At 35.6% G+C, this 23,654-nt stretch overlaps 1 protein-coding gene and 1 pseudogene across 1 annotated transcript in view; one reads left to right on the forward strand and one right to left on the reverse strand.

Moving 5' to 3' along the window:
* The window catches only part of Chodl (chondrolectin), a 389,655-nt gene that overhangs the window by 128,864 nt on the left and 237,137 nt on the right, over positions 1–23,654 (forward strand). The window lies entirely within an intron of this gene.
* Positions 18,483–19,251, reverse strand: LOC101968619 (small ribosomal subunit protein eS6 pseudogene; annotated as a pseudogene).

Genomic DNA, 23,654 nt, shown 5'->3' on the forward strand with positions numbered 1-23,654 from the left:
TGACTAGTTCTTCATTTAGTGTAATACTTCCCTCTGCTGATTTTCATTGTTGTTTTTTGTTTCTTCATGGAATATTTTGTCAAGGATGTTTTGTAGTGCTGATTTTCTAGCTGTAAATTCTTTTAACTTTTGTTTATCATGGAAGGTTTTTATTTCATCATCAAATCTAAAGCTTAATTTTGCTGGATACATGATTCTTGGTTGGCATCCATTTTCTTTCTGAGCTTGATATATATTGTTCCAGGATCTTTTAGCTTTCAAGGTCTGTGTTGAAAAATCTGCATTTAACTTAATTGGTTTCCCCCTATATGTAATCTGATTCCTTTCTCTCATGGCTTTTAATATTCTTTCCTTACTCTGTATGTTGTGCCTTTTCATTATAATGTGGCTTGTTATGGATCTGTTGTGATTTTGTACATTTGGTATCCTTTAAGCTTCTCGAATTTGGTTTTCCAATTCATTCTTCATGTTTGGAAAGTTTTCTGATATTATTTCATTGAATAGATTGTTCATTCCTTTGGTTAAGACTTTTATACCTTCCTCTATCCCAATAACTCTTAAATTTGGTCTTTTTATGCTATCCAATATTTCTTGAATGTTCTGCTTGTGGTTTCTTACCATTTTCACTGTGTGATCTACATTCTTTTTAAGATTATATATTTTGTCTTCATTGTCTGAGGTCCTGTGTTCCAAGTGGTCTATTCTGTTGGTGATGCTTTCAATTGAACTTTTAATTTGTTTATTGTTTCTTTTATTTCAATAATTTCTGGTTTTTTTTGAACCTCTGTCTCCCTATTGAAGAAATATTTTGCTTCCTCTATTTGTTTATGTAGATCATTTTCAAAATGATCTTTTGCTGCCTGTATTTGTTGTCTGATATCATCCTTTAATTCACAGAACACTTTAATCATGTTCATCCTAAACTCCTTCTCTAAAATTTCTTCCACTGTGCTGGCCATGGATTCTGATAATGTGGTGTCTTGATTTGTTTGGGGCACTTTCTTCCCTTGTCTTTTCACGTTGCTGGTGTTTCTTTTCTTCTAGTGCTCTCGGTCCCAGGCGTTATCGTTTTTACCCTATAGGCTTATAGTGTTCCTTTAAGGTTCCAGTACCTCTCCTTTGTGGGGAAGGACAATGTTCACAGATCCTATATGAACAATATACCACCTATAAACAATTTGTTGCTGTTAAGACGTAACAGTTTGGTTACAATGTACAGAAATGTTGAATTTGATTATTATTTATAATATAATCAGTAGGTTTGTAAAAGGGTTTACAGTTTCTGATGGTGAACAATGAACTGTGGGTCAGGCATAGGACGATATGCTGAGGAGACAGGATGTAAGGTTATAGAGTTAGTATATATTAAGAAGTGTGAAAGAGAAATCTAATGAGGAGGGTTAGTAGCAGGAGAATAAACAGGATGTAATTTTGGGTAGATAAGAATGAGGGAAGATGGTAGAGTATATAAAACAAACACACATATGTATTAAGAAAAGTAAAGGATGTTAAAAATAGTAGAAATTGGAGGAAAAAAAGGAAAGAAAAAGGCATACACAACACAAGTATAATATACTATTGTGATGAGCTAGTCCTCAAAATCATAATTCATGCAAAGTACTTGGTTTCACATATGTTGGGTATGTGAAGGCGGGAGAATAGATAGGGAGGAAAAAAAAGAGAAAAAAATCTTCAAGGAAGAAACCAGGACTGTTAATTGTTTTGGTTGGAGAGCAGTATCTTTCCTGCTTCCCTGCTCATCCAATAGGTGGGATCGTCTGTTGTTAGCTGGTATCTTTGACTTCAGGATGGTGAAGGTAATCAAAGTGGGAAGGCTGGTCCTGGTGCAGGGCACCTCGAAGTAAGGTGTGGCTCTCCCCCCACCCCCAGTCCCTGAAGGGAGACTGCACTTCAAGGGTCTTTTTTTGGGTTTGCTTGTATGACTTGAGTGCCCAGTCCTATCTCCATATCTTGCCTGAAGATTTCCTAGTTCCTAGTCTCTCTGTTAGTCTCCAAACTGTTGCACCCTGTCTCCCTCTCTCTTAATAGTTCCCAATTAAGGGACCTCTCTCACTGGGGCTTCCATAGGCAGCATCCTGGTTGCACTGTGCACACATTCCACTGAGAGCTGTTTTGTGTTGGGCAGTTACTGTGCTGGGTTACCAGCTGCTGGGGAGAGGGGTGAGTTGGAAACCAGATCCCTGGCAGCAGCTTCCAATGCCCGGGTTGGGTGGGGGTGGGACCTGGTGATGGCATTGTGCAGTGTATCCAGAGATGAGCTCTGTGGCATGCAGCATTGTGGCTTTTGACTGTCTTCAGAGCCTGTGGGATGTCTCCAAGTGCAGGCAGACTACAGGAAGACTACCAAGGACTATGTCGGTAGCTGCCAAATTGCAAGATGGAGGCAACTGGGGAAGACCCATGTTGGTAGAAGGGGATCCATCAGGGAGTGGTGGCTGGAGTTCCTATGGATGGGTAGCAGCTGAGTGTCCTGCTTGGGAGTGCAGTGGTGTCTGGGAGTTCTGCGCCGGTGCTGATGCGGTGAACCTGCTAAGGCTCTCACAAACTGTGGGAGGCCATCCTCACACATGATTTGAGTTACCTCCCTGGCTGGGTGAGAGGCACTTAGACACAGCTGTGTCAGAGCTTTTCCCACCCTTTTCCAGATCCTAGGACTTGTCCGTGCAGAGGTATGTCTGGCCACTGCCCTGAAGACCCAATCGTCACCCCTGACCTTGGGATGCTGCCCCCCTTAACCTCCATTGGATGGGATTTTCCCTTGAATTTTTTGTTCCCCAATAAATGTCCACTCCCTGGCGTGTTCTCTCTCTCTCTCTCTCTCTCTCTCTCTCTCTCTCTCTCTCTCTCTCTCTCTCGTCTCTTCTATAAACCTCGGTACTGCATTAGGTGGCTGTAGGCGGGAGCTAGGAGAAGCCGTCTTGGAGCTGGTATTAAAGGTAATAAGAGTCTTGTCTCTTTAATTTAAAACTCCCTAGCATTTATTCATGAATTGAACATTCTTTCATGAAGCCAGCACTGGTTGCGCGGCAGAAGAAACCCTGTTTGGGCTAGTAGTTGGGAGTTGGGTGTTGGTAGTCGGGAGTCCTGCTCTAATGCTGAGGCCTGGTGTCCTGCATGGGGGCACAGTGCTGGTGATTTATGCATGAAAACAGTTGTGTAGCAGTTCCATATCACTCTTAGAGAAGCAGTATTCCTACTAGTTGAGATCCAGGTCATGGAGTGACACAGAATGCTGCCTCTCTCTTGCCTGCCATATTGGATCCTCTCACTGGTTAGTACCTTGAAAGGGAAGTTTCTCTTCATTAGTGTTTGTTTTCCTATGTTTCTAGATGAAATTGAGTCATACAGTCTAGTTTTAAGTAGATTTTGATTGGGATTCCACTGAATTCACAGATTAATTTAGATAAAATTTATGTTATTATAATAAAAACACTTCCTATTCAGTGACCATCACTGTCACTTAATTTTTTCAACTGTTCTATTATGTCCCTCAGTTGTTCATAGTTCTCTTTCCCTAAACTCAGCATTTTACTTTATTACTCTTGTAGCTGCCATCTTTCTTCTATATGTTAAGAGTGTTACTTTATGGACAATTCCTGTACCTAACATTTAGGTGTGTGCTTCTGAGCATCCACTCTCCTATGCATCACTCTGGAATGTACTATTTACCTGTTTTAGTTGCTCCAAATTACAGCAAACCCTGCCATGTATTATGCCTAGACGTTTCCAAAGAGCTACATGGTCATGGAGTAGTATTTCTACAGGGAAAGAAGGAAAATTCCAGTTGTTTTCCTGCCTTCTAGTTTCAATTAGTTCCTGAGATAAATTGTTCTGGCTCATATGTTGCAATTTCATGGTAACTACAGGGTGTGAATCAAAGAGCAAAAAAAGTTTTCTGTGACCTAAAATTTAGTTTCTATTTGTCTTCCAAGAAAGGCTGAATTCTACAATTTCAGGGCCATTGTTTTGGATTGAATCTTTGTCTCCAAAAAAATGAATGTAACTCTTAGAAGAATAATCTTAGTCCATTGTGTTAGTCAGTTTGGGCTGCTATAACAAATTTTCATAGACTCAGAATCTTAGAAAGCTAATATTTATCTTCAATAGTTCTGGAAACTGGAAGTCAAAAGTTCAAGGTGCCAGAAGATTTCACATGTGAAGAGGGCTCAATTCCTTTTTGCAGAAGGCTGTGTTCTCATACAGTGGAGAGTAAGGACTTGTGCTTCTTCTTATAAGGGAAATAATCCCACTTAGGAAGTCTCTGCTTTCACGAGACTTCCTAAAGGCTCCATTTCCTAATAACATTTCATAGGGAGGGGTTAGGATTTTAGCATATGAATTTGGATAGGGAGACACAAACACTCAGTTTATATCAACTATTATAACCCACTAGCACTTCAGTTAATCAGAGTATTTCCATCTGGATTGCTATATAAGAACAAGAATGTGAATATTACAAAATACTAGACACAGGTTTTCATAGTGGTGGGGAAGGACCAAAATTAGGAGAGTAGCCCACGTAGAAGACCACAGGTGCAAAGTGATGAAGTTGAAGAAAGAGGCATGGGCTTCTGGAGAGAGAGAGGATATTATGAACTTAGGAGAGCTCAGAAAACAAGGCATTTTTGTCTACAGATTGTCTTGCCTGCTAGTGAAGAAAAATTGCATTAGAAATAGACAGGGTGGAGGTTATAGCTGCCTTTACAGTAAGATCCATTAAGCTTCCTCCCGCTAGCCCATTCTCAGCCAACAGAAGACAGGGTTATTACTACTAAAAACTGAGCCAGCAGCAGGAGTCCTACCTTAGACAGATTTCTACCACCATCAATGCAGTCATTTTTAGTGACATATCCAAACAAACATCCAGGCCAGAATTACTTCTTTAAAATATGTTTTCTCCCAACCGTAATCATTAGGATATCATTCAATGCGGCATTTTCTAATAACACATAGCCACTTTATTCTACCTAGCAATCTATGTGGCATCATTACTGATATGACAAATTTTTAAAAAATCACTTTCAAGCAGCTACATTTTATGTGCAGCACACACAGCTGCCACTTGAAGCTCAGCTCACAATCAACTTGATAAGTCAATCAATTTTCATTTTGTCCTCATCTCCTAGGTAACCAGAGCATCCATCCAGACCCTTGCCAAGGAAGAACATTTAAAAAGTAATATGTATTCATAATCTGTTTTCTTCGAACACTGACTTAATAGAAAAGCAAAGAGCTACCCATGCAATATTTTAAATCATAGTAGCACAAAATTTTCTTTGATTCTGATGAGAGAGCTTGAGGGGAAACATACCATGGAATATAACATCATTATATTTTAGTCTCTTATGATCTATCAGGAATGAAAACTGCACCACCTGCTTAGTCTATTATGTATTTAATGTGAATAACAAGCATCCCACTGCTGGTTATTAAAACAAATTGTGTGCCATCTGACATTATACTTATAACCCATACCCTGCTTTGTGGCTCTGAGAAAGACACAACTTGAGGAGGGTGGGTGCATTGGGGAGAGTCTTTTGATGTAAGTACAAGGCATTTGGCCTCAAAGGAAGACATTTATCTGCCAAAAAAAAGCATTACATAAAATATAATTATAAAAGAACATTATTGGCACAATGTAGACAATAAAAAATTCTAGCAGTTGCAAAAAGCATTATGTTTAACCTCTACCTTATCATGGTGTGTGAAGTCATGAGAAAAAAAAATGGCATTTTAGAAATCACATGCAGGAAATCATAGATCTTGCTTGACTCTAGGCACAGTGCAACATTTTAACTGCACAGGCTTCAAGTTCACCTGGGCCTACTTCATCTACCTGGACACAGATAATTGTTTATTGGTTTATTGGTATTGTAGGAAGTTTTACTTCCTGCTCTGTAAAGGTTCAGCACTAAGTATGGCTACACGTTGGAGAATAATGTTTGCCAATTACCTATTAGAATTGAGAAGAGGAAGAAATAAAATAATATGAATGGGAGCTTCAGTCCTTGACTTTCTATGTAGTAATTATTCTTTTGCTAGAGTATTTTGAGGGATTTGGAGATAATCCAAATAATCCATATTTTGAGGGTTCTGAAATAAGATGAAAGGGAAGACTGGAAAGTTATCTTTTTGTGAAGGCCACTTGCCTGAAAAATCTGTCCCAGGTTTCTTTGAATCCTTTTGTGGGATTTTGAAGAAATGACAAATTGCTTTTTTTTTTCTTTTTTTGCTTTCTTTCTTTTTTTTTTTTTTTTTTTTTTGTGGTGTTGGGAATTGAACCAAGGTCCTGTGCACGAGACGCAAGTACTCTACCAACTGAGCTATATCCCCAGTCCGAAATGACTAATTTCTTTTTGGGTATCATATATAAAATTAAAAAAAATGTTGATGAAGACAGCACTGAGATTTTCCAACTCTAAAATTATGTGGCTGAATCTCATAGGCTATGAGTTCCTTATGAGTTTCTTCCTATCCACACATATATACATATAGACTATATTTAAAATGCCCAGAAACTCTGAGGAACAGAAAATGAAGTAGAGAATACATAGGTCAATTTATATTAGAAGTTCAAAATGTGATTTGAGTAGTGTCTATAAAATATAACAAACCAAAAACCAAGCAACACCATGTTTTTGAATTTACGTGAGTAATTTTATTTCATATCAACCTGAATTGAAAGAGCCAAATCCCAACAAGTCTGAGAACTTTTAAGTTAATAGATGAACCACATGTCAATTAATGCAAGAATCCTGAAGATGTTTACAATCTAAGATGTTTACAATCTAAGTACATACATTGCATTTTGTGGAAACAATTGGGTCTATAGGTAGACTGAGCATTCAGCATTTTACAAATTTGTTAGTTGAAGGTGCCACTCCTGAGTAAACATTTCTGGTGGTCTCTTGATTTTTTTTGGCAAGCATAAGAAATGCAAGCCTTTTTTTTCTAAACATAAGAAGAGACAGAGTAATAATTTAAATTTAGTGAGAACTATTCTCTGTTTTATTTAATTATTGTTTTTTATTTGTATATGATAGCAGAATGCATTACAATTCTTATTACACACATAGAGGACAATTTTTCATATTGGTGTGCAATTTTTGTCTTCATACATGTACTTTGGATAATAATATCCATCACATTCCACCATAATTTCTAACCCCATACTCCCTTCTTTTCCTTCCCACCCCACTGCCCTATCTAGAGTTCATCTAATCCTCCCATGCTCCCTGTCTCTAACCCACCATGAATCAGCCTCCTTATATCAGAGAAAACATTCAGCATTTGGTTTGGATTGGGGGATTGGCTAGCTTCACTTAGCATTATCTTCTCTAACTCCATCCATTTACCTGCAAATGCCAAGATTTTATTCTCTTTTATTGCTGAGTAATATTCCATTGTGTATACATGCCACATTTTTTTATCCATTCATCTATTGAAGGACATCTAGGTTGGTTCCACAGTTTATCTATTGTGAATTGTGCTGCTATAAACATTGATGTGGCTGTGTCCCTGTAGTATGCTGTTTTTACGTCCTTTGGGTATAGACTGAGGAGAGGGATAGCTGGGTCAGATGGTGGTTCCATTCCCAATTTTCCAAGGATTCTCCATACTGCTTTCCATATTGGCTGCACCAATTTTCAGTCCCACCAGCAGTGTATGAGTGTACCTTTTTCCCCACATCATCACCAACACTTATTGTTGTTTGTCTTCATAATAGCTGCCATTCTGACTTGAGTGAGATGAAATTTTGGATAGGCAGAATTAATACTATCAAAGTGACCATACTTCCAAAAGTACTATACAGACTTAAAGCAGTTATAAAATTCATCTGGAAAAATAAGAGAACCAGAATAGCTAAAGCAATCTTTAACAAGAAGAGTGAAAGAGGTGGCATGACTATACCAGACCTTAAACTATACTACAGAGCAATAGTAACAATAACAGAATGATATTAGCACCAAAATAATGGTACAAAATAGAGGAAACAGAGACTAACCCACAAAATTACAATTATCTTATATTAGACAAAGTTGCCAAAAACATGTATTGGAGAAAAGATAGCCTCTTCAACAAATGGTGCTGGGAAAACTAGAAATCCATATGCAACAAAATGAAACTCAACACTTATTTCTCACCATGCACAAAACTTAACTAAAAATGGATCAAGGACCTAGGAATTAAACCAAAGATTCTGTGTCTAATAGAAGAAAAAAATAGGCCCTAATTTCCATCGTGTGGGATTAGGCCCCAACTTCCTTAGTTAGACTCCTTTGGCGCAAGAATTAAAATCAAGAATCAACAAATGGGATGGACTCAAACTAAAAAAATTTCTTCTCAGCAAAAGAAACAATCAGTGAGGTGAATAGAGAGCCTACATCTTGGGAGCAAATCTTTACCCCTCAAACATAAGATAGAGCACTAAATCTCTAGGGTATATAAAAATTCAAAAAGCTAAACACCAAAAAAAAAAAAAAAAACACCCCAAACCCACAAATAACCCAATCAATGAATGGGCCAAGGACCTTCTCTTCTGAGAAGAACAGACACTTCTCAGAAGATGATATACAATCAATCAACAAATATATGAAAAAAATGTTCATCGTTGCTAGCAATTAGAGAAATGCAAATCAAAACTACTCTGAGAACTTATCCTCCTATAGAGCTCTGAGGGTGTCTTGTGGTCTTTTCTGAGAAACAAGCCAGGGTGTCTATATTTTTGTATAAATACAATACATAAAATATTATGAAATAATATTTTACTTAATTTAAAAATATACAAAATAAAAAAAATATATATTCCTTTTCTCTTCTTTCTTTTTCTGTCTCTGTCTCTTTGTGTCTCTTCTCCCTAAATTTCTTTCTCTTTGCACTACACACACTTTCAGGTTGCATGCTTTTATAATTGAAGTTATTTTTCTATTCACTGGGCTATATAGATCTTTTTTATATCCTTTTTCTTGCATTGAAGATGAGAGGATTTCCTTTAGCCAACATGCTTATATGTAAGCATTTTTATTATATCTTTACACTCTGCATACTAATATTTACAGTAGAGTTTCATGTAATCTACATAATTTTCAGTGCTGAATTTGAGTATGTTAAAATCTAAAAATATCAATTTGTTTCAAGTTGAAAATTATCCTAAGATTTTAAAATATTAGTATATTCAAGGCAATCATGTTCTTAAATAATTCTAAGTAATAATTCTATCTCTTATGCACTGAGCCCTTGTCCCCACTGTTACCACCACTTTCTTCTTCTATGTCTTTGACTCACTTCTTCATATTTGGCTGATGAACACTGGGTCAGCCAGGACTGGGTATTATGCCTGTGACCTAATTACTGAAGTTTTGAGAGAAAAAATCAATTCTTCAAGTTTGAAGTGAGAATTAGAGCCCTGAATCTCATTGCTTTTGTTGACTTTCAGATGAGACAGAAGGTTGTTTGTAATTTGAAGCCTGTCTCTTTACTGTGATTACCTGATAAGGTTACCCTCATATTCCCCATCTGCCGAATGGAGTGACCTGCCATTTCCTGTATATGTTAGGTGAGGTCTCAGTGAGTGACTTCTTATTCAACATTTTATTTTCTCATTATCTTTATTTTTATTTATTTATGTTTATGTGGTGCTAAGGATCGAACCCGGGGCCTCATGCATGTGAGGCAAGCGCTCTACCACTGAGCTACAATCCCAGCCCTCTCGACATTTTATTTTCTCTGCAGATTCTTTTCACTTATGACCACGTGCTACCTTGCCTGTCTTGAAGTGTCTAACTCAAATACCATTGATTATATTGATGTTCTCCTAGTCTCCAAGTCAGAAAATTATCAATCAGTGCCAATTGTTAGTAAGTTGAAGTCTAGAGGCTAGAGAAAATCCAGACTACAGTGAGGGTACTGTACCAAGAGAGGAAAAAGTAATGTTTTTCCTTCAAAGGTCTGTTACCTCCCTTTGACACTGGTTCCTTTGGATTTTTGTTAAGGTTATCAGTGGATGTGTTTTGTCCTTGATTGTGGATTTAATACAACTCAAGGGCAGGAACCATTTCTGGTTATCGTGGGTCCTCTGTAAGACCTAGTACCGTGGATTAGCATCAGCTCTCCTGAAGGAGGCAGCCTTATAAGCCAAGGAGAAAGTGTGTTGTGCTAAATTGCCTCATGTGGCCAAGTAAGAAATGCAGTGAGGACCCAGGAGGGGATCAAGCAGACTCTTCTGAGAGTTATTTGACCTTGGATTTGAACGATGAGTGCATTTTTGCTAAGCTGACAAGGCAGTAAAGAGCTGGACGTTTAATAAGAAGAAGGACTTTTTAATAATACTCACTCTCTAAGAAAGCCTGAAGTACCTCATAAATTCATGGATCTGGAGATACATAATCAGAAGCCAGTCGACTACTTTTGCAGAGATTATGGAGGAAATTCATGCTCTCTTTGGTGAGACCTCTGATGAACCTGAAAAAATGAATTTATGTGATTCCTTTCATAAAATCCTAGAGGAGTTTAAAGACTAAAAAATTATTAGTGAATTTTTATTAGCTAGGCACATATTACTTTAAAATATTGACCAAATACCATTTTTTAATTTTTTTTTTTGAGACAGGGTCTTGCTATGTTGTCCAGACTGGCCTCTAAGCCTGGGCTCAAGTGGTATTTCCATGTTAGCACTGTGAGTGACTGGGACTGCAGGCATGCACCTCTGTGCTCAGTTCATTATTATTTTTTTTTAATAATAGAAAAATATATTTTATTCTGCAAAGGAAATTTGAAAAGTTGCTTTTGTAACCAGAACATTGAACTCACAAAACTAAAAAACATCCATTTTTATTTTGTTTCCTACCTTCCCCTTAAATCCATATTAGAGAACTAGTTATTCATGAGTCATATTCATTATCTAAATAAACTCAGTTCAATAATTTATGTCTAGACAGAGTGATAATCAAAACTTTATTCTTGACTTAAAATCAAAGCTTATTCCTGTTCCAGGTGAGGTCTTCTACAGACCAAAACCTGTGTGGAAAACTTGGCAGACTAGGCAACACAAGCCTCTTTTCCCCCACTCCTGGCTTTTCTCTTTCTCCTGGCTTTCATCTCTCCTCCCTCTTCTTGCTAAGGAGGTTTCTGGCTAAATCTAATCATATAGAGGAAGGAACAAGAAAGGTCTCGCTTAACTAATCCTGTATGAGCAGATATCAGCTTGGTAGAGTTGGTGAATGGCTCTTGGGTTGTGTGCGGGTGGGTTGGTTGTACACACTCTGTAGACTTTCAGAAACCCTGAAGTTTCTTGACTTGGATGGTCATCCTTCAGTTGGAAGGATGTTGGAAGACATGTGCCACATTTTTCAAATAGTGGAATCTTTCTTTCTTTCTTTCTTTCTTTCTTTCTTTCTTTCTTTCTTTCTTTCTTTCTTTCTTTTTCTTTCTTTCTTTCTTCCTTTCTTCCTTTCTTCCTTTCTTTCTTCTTTCTTAACCATGCTCAAGGTGGGGAGAGAAATATTCCCTCTTTCCCTCCATACTCAAAAAGAGAAAACAAGCCATAGTACTCTAACATTTTTTCTCCCCACAAATTTCTCTCTGAAATATCAATTTTCAACTTCTTAAACACTGTTGGCGGCTATAATGAGAGTTGTAAATTTAGGTTTTGACTAGTTCCTTTTCAAATATTGTTGTGTTTCAATGAACCAGGAAATTTCACATCAGGAAAATAATTGGTATTTTTAATTTATGGCCTCAATCATACTGGAAACGGAGTCCTATATTAACAACCTCTATCTTAGGATCATCCTAAACAAACCACAAAGGCAAGATTCACTATTTTTTTTTTTGCTTAATTTCCTGAACATCACAGGCTTGTCCTCTGGCTTGGAAGGAAATATGTGACAATAATGATACTTTAATTGGTTTATAGCCTTACAGTATTTTGAGTTGGGAGTGTTCTTTTGTTTGTCTCTCCTGATTTCTAGAAGTCCTTTATGAACTTTGATAACTATGTATTACTTGACAGGGCCAGATATTGAATTAGATACTTATATTTGCTACAATTGTGTGTCTTTTTTTCCCCCAGTAATTACTCTTTTCACCTACATTTTGGGTATAATATTGTTCAAATAAGGGAAACATGTCAGTTCTACCTCTTTTGTGAACTTTAAAAACTTCATTTGGGAATTAAAAAAAGGCTCATCTGATTTTCCAAGTGTTTATCCTGCTTCCATGTAGGAAGGACTTCCTTAGATTCCCCACACTAATAATAAATTAATAAAGCAGTCTCATGAGCAAGAGGGGGGAAATGTGGGTCTGCTGACAGTACTGTGACAAATATTCACATTAATTATAAAAAATAACAACAGTAACAGTGAAAGTTCAAAATCCAAGTTTGCTCTCAGAGCAGCTTTTTATCCCATGAGATAGGTTTCAACTTTCAACATTAAATTTTCTGAAAAAGAGACTGAAAACTGATCCCAAAGATTAGTTTAGCATATTCCACTTTTTGCTTTGGTTTCTAAAGAGAAAAAGAAAATGGCAGGAATTGATGATCATCATCATCATCATTCAGAGCATGATAAGTTCAGTGTCCTGGTTCAGCTAAGTAGGGAATGAGAAGCTGTTTCAAATGCTGGGCATGGGTCACCTTCTAACACAGAGGTAAGACTTGTCATCAGAGATTAGAGAATAAATACAGGATAAAATAGATTAAAAATAAAAATAAATAAGAAATTAAAAAAATCAAATGACTTTGGACTATAGCTGATTTGAAAATCAGAGGACATTTTCAGTTAATGGAGGCAGTGTATGAGAAGGAGGGTCACCCACTTAAGGGAATTTTGATAACAAGTTGATAACATGCCAAGCTTTGGCTTTATTGGTCTTACTGCCTACTTGGGAATCTTTCCTGTGGGTCTGTTTAAAGGGCCCGTGAGGCTCTTGGCAAATGGTCTGTAAGGATGCCTTTCTTTTTGTTATAAATACAGGGTAATCACACGCCTCATTTGCCAGTTAAAGCTGTAATGGCTTATTCAGATCCATCATGCTAAGGGCTACTCAGGGACTGTGCAACAGACACATTGCTGCCAGTAAACACATTTAGCTCTCTTGTTACTCTACATTGTGATGTGCTGTTTTTTTGAGTTGTTAAGAAAGAGTAGGTAAGGAAGGGAGAGAATTGTGTCCCGTACTATCATTATAGTCCATTTCTTTGGAAAAAAAGAAAAGAAAAAAAAACATGCAAAGTTAATAATTAGAAAATAGGCTGCTTTTGAATAAAACATTTGGATATTGATGTATTTTCCATGAATATAATACATCAGTTTATTAGTCAATCCACTAGTTTTCTGGACATGTTTAGTTATATGAATTAAATGATTAAAACTTAATCTACTGACCCTAACTATGACCCTATATTCTTCTTTAAAGATTATATTTGGTGGTTCATGTGTGTAATTCCAGAGACTCTGAAGACTGAGGCAGGAGGATCATAGTTTGAGGCCAGGCTCAGCAATTTGGACCCTGTCCCCCCCCCACCCCCCAAAAAAGTTAAAAAGGATGTAGTTCAATGGTAGAATACTCCTGGGTTCAATCTCCAGTAAAAAAATCAATCATCAATCATATTTGCAAAGCTACTACTTAAACCTATATAGAAATGACTCCTAACAGAATTTCAGTCTTAAGAGATGTCAACAATCGTTTGTTTCTATTTCTCTTGTTTTAACTGTTACAATTTTCTTTTTGAAAAAATTTAAATATTTACTTTTTAATTTTAAATGCTTTTGATACATTCTGTCTTCGAACAGAATGTAGTGAGATAGCTGCTCTGAGACACATGAAATATGTACATAAAGTTCTGACCTTGAAGCAGGATATCAGCAAGTGGCCTAGAACTTTTTGTCCATAAGCATACCGTGGTGGATACTTTAGCATCTCAAAGAAGAGACTGCCACTTTGTTTCTCAGTCCAGCACTCAGGCTTCAACAGGCCCCACAGCCTGTGGGATGGAAGATGCTTCTTCGTTTCACTCTTAGCTGTTAACAGGGATCCTGGTCTATGGTTTGATAGACAGATATCTTCAGGGGACCCATGACACTAGGGTCACTGGTGTCATTTAGATTGATACTCGATGGGGCTGAAGACGTAGCTCAGTTGGTAGAGTTCTTACCTGACTTGCACAAGGTCCTGGGTCCAATCCCCAGCACCACACACACAAAAAAATTAAAACAATAAATTGATAGACTCTGGTTGGGGACAGAGTGCTCTTAAAAACAAGACCCTTAGAGTTCACCCTCACTAGCTTCATCTAGCTTCATATGTATTTCTTTTCTGTCTTAGAAGACTACGGCTCAGTACATGTCAAACTTTCCCTAAATGCTGGATAACATTCAATGACAAACCTCCTTGTGAAGATCACTCTCACTTGGATAACATTTCTGATACTGCTTGCACTTGCACATCATAAGACTTTAGAAAAATATTACTTTAATACTCTAAAGCATAATGTTAAAAATGAGACACAATACTGACTGATTGCTTTCTAAATGGTAGAAAGTTAGGTGCTTAATGTGTACTATTTCATTTAAGAATACATGTGAATTTCACAGTATGTTGAAAGGATGTCACTTATTTTACATATAACTCACAAGTAGAGGCAAAATTTCTTTATTTCTGCCTTATGTAGAAGTATACTGTTTACCAGCAAAGAGAAATGATTTATTTGTAGTATTTTCCCTAGAAAAAAAATAATTAATGAAGTAAATAAAAAATAAATAGTCAAATCTAGCCAAACATTATTGACCTTAGAAAGGCAAGTTAGTAAAACTGGTACTATTCTCATGTTATTGCCAGATTGAGGGGATGCATTTAATCATATATATTTTAATTACTTATTGTACTTAATGGATATTATAGTGGACAACACTCTCTTGCAATCAAGAATAATATGTAAATTGGTTTTTAAAAGAAAGAAGGTTTTAGCCTTTACTCTGTGAGTGGTGTCAAAGGTCTAAATCAATATGTATTAGCATGCTGAACTTATACTACATTAAATCTTCCTCAAGGATTAAGACACCCACATACACATCAGTAACAACAGAAATACTCTTGGGAAGATAAAAATAGAATGATGTGAATGTTATGCTTGTTTATGTACCTAAAATGTATGCCCATGACTTTTAGGAAATATAGTATGCACTCATCTGAATTAAATGGAAAAGAGATCAAATGAAGACCAACTTTTATCATGTATCTATTTATTCATTTGTTCACATGATAATTTAGTCACACACACACACACACACACACACACACACACACAGAGACTCAGGCACTCTGTGGCCCCTGCTTTATTTTATTTTCCTCTTATATACCCACATACTATTTCATAGATGTGAGGTCTCATGCTTTCTATTTAACTTTAAGGTCATACACACACACACACACACACACACACACACACACACATACACACACATATACATATATGTGTGTTTATATGTATATGTATATATATAATTATTTTTTTAAAAACAGCTTTTGTTTATTTATTATACATATTTATTATGTAAACATTTTGCATATCATACAGTTCCCGCATTGAAAGTTTATATAGCCCAATGGCTTTTAGTATGCTCACAGATAGTACAGCCATTCCTACAACCAAGCCTAGAGCATTTTCATCACATATAATAAAGAAAAAACTATAACTGTTAGTAGTTACTCTTCTTTTCTCTCCCCCTCCTCCACTTAACCCCACTCCACTGTCTCAGGCAATCACTTATCTACTTTCTGTCTCCTATATTTACCTATTTTGGACACATAAAATAAATTAAAAATATTCCTAATATCTAACTGTAATTATTTATCCTTTGACCAATATATCTCTATTCTACCTGCTGCCAACTATCTACAAATTCTGGAAAAAGTTTATTCCACTATCTCTATTCTGTGCTTCTATGATATCAACATTTTTTAGATTCTGCATATGAATGAGATCATGTGGTGTACCTCTTTCTGCACCTGGCTTATTTCAATTAACATAAATATTCTCTGGGTACATCCATGATCTACAAATGATAGGGTTTTGTTCATTTTTTTTACGGCTTTTTGAATAACATGTAAGTGCAGATATCTCTTAACATACTAATTTAAATTCCTTTAGATATACCCAGTAGTGAGATTGCAGCATCATATGCTAATTCTATTTTTAATATTTTGAGGATGCTTCATATCATTTTCCATAATTACTGTATTGATTCACATTCCTACTAACAATGTACAAGAGTTTCCCTTTCTCTACAATCTCAACAACATTTGTTACCTTTTTTTTAAATGTAGTTATTCTAACTGGGGTGAGGTGATGTGTCATTATGGTTTTGATTGAATTTCCCTGATGATTAGTTTTGTTGAATATTTTTTTCATATATATGTTGGCATTTCTTTTGAGAAATACCTATTCCTATCTTTAGCCTATGTTTTAATAGGGTATTTGTTTTCTTGCTATTGAGTTTATTTCCTCATACATTTTTATATTATCTCTTTATCAAATGCATACTTCATAAATATTTTCTATAATTCTCTAGGTAATCTCTTCACTTTATTGATTATTTCCTTTGTTGCACAGAAACATTTTAGTTCAATGTAACACCATTAATCTATTTTATTTTTTGTGGCTTTTGCTTTTGAGGTCCCATACAAATTATTGCCCAATGATGTTTTATTTGTTTCTAATATGTAAAACAGAAATCATGTATTCCTTGTTCCATTTAATATATTTAAAGGATCAAATGAGAAAACAAATTGAAAAAAATATGTAAGAAGTCCTCTTGGACACTAATAGCTACTATAATTTTATTTGTGTAATGACATCCTGACATCACTATTGGCAATGATGTGATAAAACTTATGACAGTTTGTGGTACACTTACTAGGTGCTAGATACTGTACTGAATTTTGCTTTATATATAACAGCCTACTTAATTTTTATAGATAATAGTAGCCTTACTTTACTGATAGAGAATATGGATTCAAATATACAATTATTGTACAACTGCTGTGCTATTTGTGAAAACAGGAATCGCTTCTGAGAGGCACATAGCAGAGCAGCCTGAACTCTGGGGACAGAGCCTCTGGGTTCAAACCCTGGGCTCTGCCACTGCCTTGCAGCATGATTTGGGCAAACTGCATATTCCCTTCCCTTCAGTGTCTTTGTGAACTCTAGTTAACATTACTTAACTCACAGTGGTTATTGCTATTAATGGAGATCATGTCTGCAAGGCACTTTAGAATTCTGCCTGGCACATAGTCATAGTATGTGCTATAAAAGTGTCTGCTTAATAAAATAAAGTGATTCTCAGTTACCTTTATCTGATAGGAAAAATTCATAGGCAATTTACAAATGTATTATTCAGGAATCTCTGTGAGTTTGTTGTAATTTACAGATCTAAAAAGATCATGTAAAGTTATTTGGAGGTAATACTAGATTCAGGAGAGGACAAATTACCAGATATTCCTCAGATAATAAGAATCTTTTGTGTAAGTCATGTCTACATGATGTCCCATCTTGCTGAAGCACCACCAAAATCTGACTATACCAGCTCCAGTCTGAGGGCTCAGCCCAGACTAGAGCCTATAGAAACCCATTCACTTTAGAAAACATGGAACTCCTATCCTAACCTCTCCTCCTCTCTAGATAGGAACCAAATGGTGACCTGTTCACTTACAAGCATTAGTCACTTCTGTTGCTGGTGTATTATGCTTCTCTTCCTGGGCAGGAGCACTGAGGGTCAAACAAACCAAAAGGAAAGAACTCAGTTATATCCATACTGATATTTGGATTCAGTATGAGTGCTAAATGATATAAGTGATAAAATGATTATTCTTGTGCAAAACATACTTTCCATTCTGCTGTTAGAATCATAGTGAGTGCTCTTGTAGACTAGAGTGATAAGATTGCCCAGAGACTGTCTCACAAAGGTTATCTTTCTATTGAGAAATATCTCTTAAACAGACTTCATATACATCCTTGGTAACTCTTCTTAATGCTTAAAAATTTCACTACCAGGAAATGGGTGGCTGAATTATAACGTTGCCTCCGGTCTACTCTGACACCCTTTTGCAATTTGGCAGCCTCACGAAGCACTTAAGCTGCTTAGTGCCTTCAGTCTGACACTTGGAAATTGGTCATCAGCTAACAATTCTTGGCTTAATTTTACCGATGCAACTCTGAGGCTACAAATGAAAATGAAGAAGTTTTTATTTTCTAATTTGGGGTTCAAATCTGCAGTTATTACATATTCAGGTTTTGATTAGATGTATGCATTGTGCTTTGTGTCTCATAAATTTTGATGTGAAGATTATATAGGCATGTATGGATTGCATACTTTGTGTAAGTTGTACAAATTATTTCATAATTCCTAAAACAACCTGGGGAACTCCTTAAATTGAATTACTATTTTTTGGAAGTATTTCTCTTAAAAAATTTTATTTTTGACTGTACTCAAACTTAAAGTAGAAGTTCTCAGAGAAGACAGGCTGTGTCTCTTGGTGATTTGTTCCTGGCATTTTTCTTTGGCTTCTTTCATTCTCTTGGCCCAAAGTGTAGCATATTCTGAAGCCTCATCCTTATTCTCCTTAGTATGCTGTTTCTTTAGAGCAATACACTGGCACTTGTGTTACAAGACATGGGGAGTAACAAGACACTAAATCTTTGGTGCTTTGGTCCTGTTTTTTTTTTTTTTTTTTTTTAATTTCCTTGTTTTAAGGGTTTTCTGACCGCATATTGGCAGACATCATCTTCCTTAGAGAGACTGAAAAGTTTGTGGATTCTGCTAGCTCTTTTGAGTCCCAGTCTGCAAGGCACAGTAGTATCCCTAAATCCAGGAATATCCTTCTCTTCTTTTCTTACAATAACCAAGTTGAGAATAGATTGGCATTCACAATGCAGCCTTGAACAGATTTGCACTTTCTCTTTCCAGTTGGAGTTGATCTATAACAGGAATGTCCCTTACTCAGTAGCAGACAAATACAGACATGGGTCAAGACACTCTGCTTCATGGGGAAACCTTGTTTGTTGCTCCCACCACAGATATAGACCACATAATCCTTCTATTCTTCACCCAGAGCATAAGCAGCAACTTCTGTGCGGGTACGATTCTCATAAAATGTTTGAAGTTTGCATTCATCATCCACTTCCATGGGTTTCTGGCAATGAGTGGCCAAAAAGGAGATATTCAGCTTCATCTTGGTACAGCTGATCGCCTACAAGGCGCCATGAAAAAGAGCTGAACTGCTATTTTTTTCTTTTCAGATTAAGATACAGAAAATAAATGAACCATGTAGCAGAGGTTATACTGACAAAGAAACTTCCTGGAAAGTTTTGCAATTTATAGAAGAGGTACAGTGGCATCAAGCATGACTCAGTAGAGATTTTAAATCTTGAGAGTTTCTGTATTATCTAAATAGGAATTGTATCACTATACATACTTTGGATGTATTCTTGCATAACATAAATTTTATACCCTTTGCAGAAATAGTCTCCCTTTTATCCCCCTGACCCTTATAAGCCATGGCAACAACCACCTATTCTTTCCTATGGTCTTGCCTATTTTTGGTGCATTATATAATTAGTATCATGCAGTGTTTGTCGCCCTGTGACTGGCTTATTTAACTTAGCATATGTCCTATAGTTTCATTCATGTTGTTACAAATGGCAGGACAACCTTCTTTTTCAAGGCTGGAATAGCAGGAAAACATGATTAACGTGTTATAATTCCCCCTGTGCAAATTGTTCCAAGTTTTATAAGAGTAGAGATGGCCAAATCATATTTTATTTTGCATTACTCTCTTGGCATATTGGTTTCAGGTAGATGGCTCAAAATTAGCCCAGTCTGGCATTCTTTAAAAAAGGTTAATTAAAGTGGATGAGATGTCTCAGAAATAGACTCTGATTACTGATGTTTTGAAATAAAATCACTTTAAAATGATATTGGATTTTAGACATTTAAGTCACATAGAGTTGTTATGAGAAAGGAGAAAAATATCAGTAAGTTATTTGTTATGTTGCTTTTCTAACTTGTGATATACTGAAGATTTGCTTTCTCATTTCTTTTCCACAACACATAATTGTGCCCAAACCCTAGTTAGGATATTCTTCATTAGTATGGCTATATTTAGTTGAGAAGGGTCAATGCTCATTTATTTATTTACAAATTTTAGCTTATATCATTAAAAACATAGGGGATGCAATAGATGTGTGGTGATTTCTCTTCTAATCTCCTTTGTTTTGAACTTCTGTTCGACAGATAATTCATTTTAAAAGAAACTAAGACTAAATTTTAAAAAAACTACCAAGGAAATGCACTTTTTATTCTGAATGTACAAACTCATGAGTTGAGAAGTGACTGATATATGCCTAGTGAACACAATGGGGTTATAAAATATAAATTACACAGGTCATATTTTATTTTAAAATGTTTTATATAAGTTAGTTATGTATTAAAGCATAGAATGAGAAGAGTGTTAAAAAATAATCCATAACTTGAAGACTCCAAGTTTATTCTTAGTGCCATACAGTCTAACTGAAACTCATAATACATTGGAATTGTTGGTTGGCTTGCTTTTCAGAAGAACAGAATTTGAGTCAAAAACAGTTAGGCAAATAATTCTATCCAGACATACAGACTTTGCTTACATTGTTTTGAAATCACTGCCATATTCTCACTCTCAAATAGCCAACTTGAACCATCCATAGTTAAAAATAATTTAAAAAGGAAACTGGTTCCATCAGTGAGTGTTCTGATGGGACAAATATGTGAACAGGCAGCCAGAAAAGTTTCATCTAGTGAAGATCTAAAGTTGACACTGTTGATAATTTGTGCCAACAAATTTGCTTCTTTATGGGTGTCTTATATTTAAACTCTTCATAATAGTATTACTGATCCCTTCTCAAAATCCCAGAGTTCTATATCTTTTTAAAATCTGTTTTATTTAATCAGAAACCCATTTTTCCACAAACTTGATTTTCTTGTTGTGCTGTCTATTTCTTCCACAGGTAGCCTTTATTGTTAATGTGAATTATTCATGAGTTATAACCAGGAAAAGTATGGTATTCAAACCCTAGCTATTAAGAGAGATAAAAGGAAAACACAAATTTTACTTTTTAAAGAAATCTCAAAATTTTTGAAACTGACTGCTTCCATTTAATTTTATTTTTAGTATGGGATTATGAAGGTTCTACCAAGTTCTGGCAGCCTATTGTTTAAGCAAGATGAATGTAAAACACAACAATTATTTTTAGCTTTTAGAAAGCAAGCTTTAATTTTGCCTTTGTAAGTATTAACAAGAACCACTTGCTAATATGGTTAGAAGAAGTATTGGCTTCTGAACACTTTTCTAAATATTGCAACAATAGGGCTTTTTGAATTTAGGATTTTGTTTGGAAAATATTTTTTAAAATTTTCATATTTACTACTGCCAATTTTCATATTTACTCTTTTCTGGGGCAAGTTTGTGGTAGTGCAGATAGGAAGGTGAGAAAAAGAAAATTATATATTCTTGCCCAAATATCGAATGATTGTTTTAAACATTAATGAGGAGGTAAGTATTAGAATTTTTGGTTAATTACTTGGCTGAGAAAAAAAGTAAAATAATGCTTCCACTTTTTCCCTCTATGCTTCTCTATGTCAGTTTATTATTTCTTGCATATATACCTGGCTGTAGTTAGTAGTATTTAGTGCTGAGTAGATGGCAAGAAAAGAAAAGATAAATTCATGGAAAATAAATAAATTGGTATTTTAAGAGCAAATTTGGAATTTGGCTTTGAAGATGCAGGTGATGGAGTTTGTTTTTCTTTTAGAATTTAGAAGAAATAATATAAAAATATAATTTGGCATAACAATTTTTTTCTCTTAGCAAAACATTTTCCCTTTCTTTAATAAAGGGAAAGGAAAATTTTGTCCCTATTAGTTATAATAGTTTTTTGCTAAAAAGTAGAAATTTTTATTTTTGAAGGAAGCTGAATTTTGGTCCCTAGCTGTAATAGTTTTACTGTTAATAAATAATTCATTGTCTTAATATGTGGCAGGAAGTTTTAAAATTTAGGTAATAGGAAGTTGATGGCTTTATAAATGCTCTTACACTGTTGATACTTACCAAAGACAGAAACATTTTGGTAAAGCAGGTTTGCCAAGGGAGAATTCAGATATTTTGCATACTGTAGAAAATATTCTTCTGCAAGATTTTTCTCTAGGGTTTCTCAGAGCATTCCTATTTCTTTTTCAGAGAAGATGACAAAAATTGGACTCAGTACATTTAATAAATATTGAGTGCCTACTATCTGTTAGACATTGTTCTGGGTGCATCTTCAATATATATTTTTTAAATTGAATGAAAGTGATGTCTTTCAGTCTGACAAGTACATTTAACTTTCCATTTGAAGTGTATGCATGTTTCATCTCCTCTGTTTTGACATGATTCTGACACAATCAAGAAGGATTGGTGGCTGGGCATTGGAGACTGGTGCTGCGAGTGTTTGGGCATTCAGTCAGTGGCATTATGCTCTTCCCAGACACCCAAACTAAATGACATCGTGACTCCTGCTCCCTTGATCCCATTTGTCATTGCAAACATCTTTTTTTCTCTAATACATCATTCCCCCCTGTCTTTTACTTTTAATTTCCACTGACAATCTCTGTGTTGGTCTCTTCTTTCACCCTTATGTTACTGAAGTGGCCTCCGACTTTCTCACTGTCTAAATGGTACTCTACATTAATCTTTCTCATGCATTCCTATGAATCTGTTCAAAAATTGAAGAATATGTCTTCAAATAATCTTCAAACACATCATATCACCTTTATTGTTGCACACAGGATTATAAAATAATTTAATTGAGATACTCTAATTAAGCAGAGAACTAGACAGTCGAAGAAATTGAAATCTAAAAAGCTTAGCAGATCCAGGCTTATTAGTTATAAGAAAGGGCTATTGGAACTAAAACACAGATCTCTTAAATTTCAGGTCTGTGCACTCTTACTACACACTGTCTTGTGTTTAATTTAGTGTTTTCTCCTTTCATATAAGAGGTCTTAAAATCAGATTATGATAAAGCCTCCAGAAAAAATAGAAGAGAATTTTGGTAAACCAAATTTCAAATTTGGTAAACACTGTGCTGAAGGACTTGTAAATCAAAACTGTCCTCTTTAGCTGATATATGTATTGTTCAATTAAAATTACATCTAAATTGTGGCTGGAGTAGGATGATAGTTCAATAAATAGATGAATAAATTAATAGAAATTGCTACTGCAGGAGTCTTGTGTTTAAATTTTACATTTATTTGTCTACAGAGGTAATGTCATCTAATATGCAACTATTTGTTAGTTTAATTTACTCCTCTATCTCACTTTCTCACTCTCTTACCAGTGTTTCTTGGAATTACCTCTTAAATAAATTGCTGTCTCTCAAGTCTATATTTTAGTGGTTTTTTTTTCCTTTTTTTTTCTGCAACCCAAGATAAAACAATTATTTGGGATAAAAATTTAAAGCTAGTTGTTGTGCCTGGTCATAAAAAGCAGTTCTAGTGGACATCCCCTAGGAATTTCCCCCACTGTGTAGTGCTGCCATTTTGATTGGAAATCTCCTAGACATT

The sequence above is a fragment of the Ictidomys tridecemlineatus genome, chromosome 3 (genome assembly GCF_052094955.1).
Source record: "Ictidomys tridecemlineatus isolate mIctTri1 chromosome 3, mIctTri1.hap1, whole genome shotgun sequence".
NCBI classification, from domain to species: Eukaryota; Metazoa; Chordata; class Mammalia; order Rodentia; family Sciuridae; genus Ictidomys; species Ictidomys tridecemlineatus.